Below are 2,620 nucleotides of genomic sequence, written 5' to 3' on the forward strand. Positions count from 1 at the left end.
CAGTGAAGTTCTGTAGCCAGGTTCTGTCCAGGATCTTTTGCCATGTTCTCTGGCTAGGTTCTGGTTAGGATCTGATGATGATGTGATGAGGATCTGATGACGATCTGATGAGGAGCTGATCAGGTTGAGTTGTTTATTGTCTTGTTACATCCGTATTTATACCAGCCGACTTTAATCCTGTCAATATCTATTACAAAGGTTAGGGCGTTTCTTATCTCCATTCCAGGGAGTAAAGATTATGTAGCTTAACTACCCGCCTGGCACTTAATTAAGGGGTTGTATCCCCTCCCTAACCTCAGGGAAAGATCCCCACCTGGGGAAACAACCTTTCTCGGAGAGGTGACCTTGGTCAAAACACATGGCACTAAGGAGAGCAAACATTAAGAACAGTATGCCATATACGTCAGGTACCTCGAAACATATGCTGTGCAGATGTTTCTTCTCTGCAGCAAGGATGGACCGGCTCCCGGCAGTAGTGATAAAGCCTTCCATGCTGAAGAATTTTGGGGTGTTTTGGCCCTCTGTTGATAAAAATGGGTTGCTGGGGTTTGGCATTGGGCCTAGATATCTGCATCTCTGGGTAAATGCTATCCAAATGCCATTTAAATAATTTACAACCCAACTTCTTCCTCAATTCAACACACTCATTGACATTTCCATAGCTTCTTGTCCTCAAGTCAGGTCTTAAGGAAAAATACTGCTTCTTATATTCATCCAACCAAACATGTGCCAGCCTCAAGGAGTTGTGTCCTGGCCTTCAGGGGAACCATAGGGTCGCCTTTTCCAGAAAATGTGTCCGACTCTGGAGTAAGGGATGATGAAGAGCTTAACCCCCACACATCCAAATCTGAAATGATCTTTCCAAGTGTTCTCCTCCCCAGATATCCATACTGCTGTCATACTGCCTGAGTTCACTGAAGTAGCTTCTATTCATGGCAAATAGTCCTCCCGCCATTGTAGGTGGTACAGTAGCTCCTTCTGGTCCTCTGAGCTCAGAAAGGAGAACAAGATCCCATTTGAAGTGCAGTCCCCAGTTGAACCCTCCACATACCTACCACAGGGGACAAGCTGTAGGCCAGCGTGTCTGCACTGATGATATCGATCACCAGACACACGACCGTCCTCGGTCTTCCTGGATAGCAGCCAGCAAGGGCTGCAGCCATGTTACATTCACTTCAGAGTGGCTGTCCAGAAACACCAAGACTTCTGCTGCATGAGCTGCTCCTAACAGTCTTCCTTGAATTAATCCTTCACGCTTTGTATTTCTTATTAATTTAATTTTTCCAGGGAGGTGTTATTAGACAAATTCATCTAATTCTCCTTTCTAATCATCGAAGTCACTGTTGTCATCCACGAGGATGATTTCATGGAGAAGCCAGGCTGGTGTGTGGTCCAGGATGCTGTGCACAGTCTGCAGCAAAGCAGACAAGGCTTCATTGTAGAAACAAATAACAACACTAGTGCCTTCCAGGTCTGTAGGGTATGTCTTTGTCTTTACATGCTACATTCCTTGTATCTGGCACTCTCTGTGGTAGCCCAAGTGGTTGCTAATGAGCATATTGAAAGCATGCTTCTGAAACCCCAAGTCTCTCAACTCCTGATCATGTTCATTAAAAATCATACCCAATTCAGAAGAGAATAACAATAAACAAAAAGCTTCCCTCCCACCACAGCCCAGGTCGAGCCGCACTAGCTGCCACAGGTCAGAACACCCGGGAGAAAATGCCGGTGCAGCGACCACAGGTTCGCCCAAGCCTCTGGAGTGCTCGCCCAGTGCCGGTGCTACAGCCTCTACTATCTTCTTTCTTTTTTAATTTAAAAAAAAACTTACGATCACAGCCAGTCGGCCTGGAGGTCAAATCCCTCTAGTATTAACTACAACAATCAAGGCTTAACTACAACAAGACTGCACACAAAGACCACTAGGGGGTGTACCAAGAAAGCGTAAAAAATGCGGAGACAAAGAAACAGGACAAAACTATCAAGGGAGGATATTGAGTTCAGAACCACACTTTTGAGGTCTCTCAAGAGGCTTCTAGAGTCTGTCGATAAACTTGATGAGATGTACAGGAAATCTAATGAGACCCTCGATGGTGTGATAAAGGACCATCTAGAAAGTAAGCATACACTGACTGAAATAAAGAATATTATACAGACTCCCAACAGCAGACCAGAGGAGCGCAAGAATCAAGTCAAAGATTTGAAATGCGAAGAAGCGAGAAACACCCAACCGGAAAAGCAAAATGAAAAAATAACCCAAAAATATGAAGATAGTGTAAGGAGCCTCTGGGACAGCTTCAAACGTACCAACATCAGAATTATAGGGGTACCAGAAGATGAGAGAGAGCAAGATATTGAAAACCTATTTGAAGAAATAATGGCAGAAAACTTCCCTCACCTGGTGAAAGAAATAGACTTACAGGTCCAGGAAGCGCAGAGAACCCCAAACAAAAGGAATCCAAAGAGGACCACACCAAGACACATCATAATTAAAATGCCAAGAGCAAAAGACAAAGAGAGAATCTTAAAAGCAGCAAGAGAAAGAAACTCAGTTACCTACAAGGGAATACCCATACGACTGTCAGCTGATTTCTCAACAGAAACTTTGCAGGCCAGAAGG

The 2,620-nt window shown here is 44.5% G+C and overlaps 1 pseudogene; it reads right to left on the bottom strand.

Moving 5' to 3' along the window:
* The window catches only part of LOC102427634, a 79,890-nt pseudogene extending 78,256 nt beyond the window's left edge, over positions 1-1,634 (bottom strand).
* Between the last annotated feature and the right edge of the window lie 986 nt (positions 1,635-2,620).

Source organism: Myotis lucifugus, unplaced genomic scaffold, assembly GCF_000147115.1.
Source record: "Myotis lucifugus unplaced genomic scaffold, Myoluc2.0 scaffold_66, whole genome shotgun sequence".
Lineage (NCBI taxonomy): Eukaryota > Metazoa > Chordata > Mammalia > Chiroptera > Vespertilionidae > Myotis > Myotis lucifugus.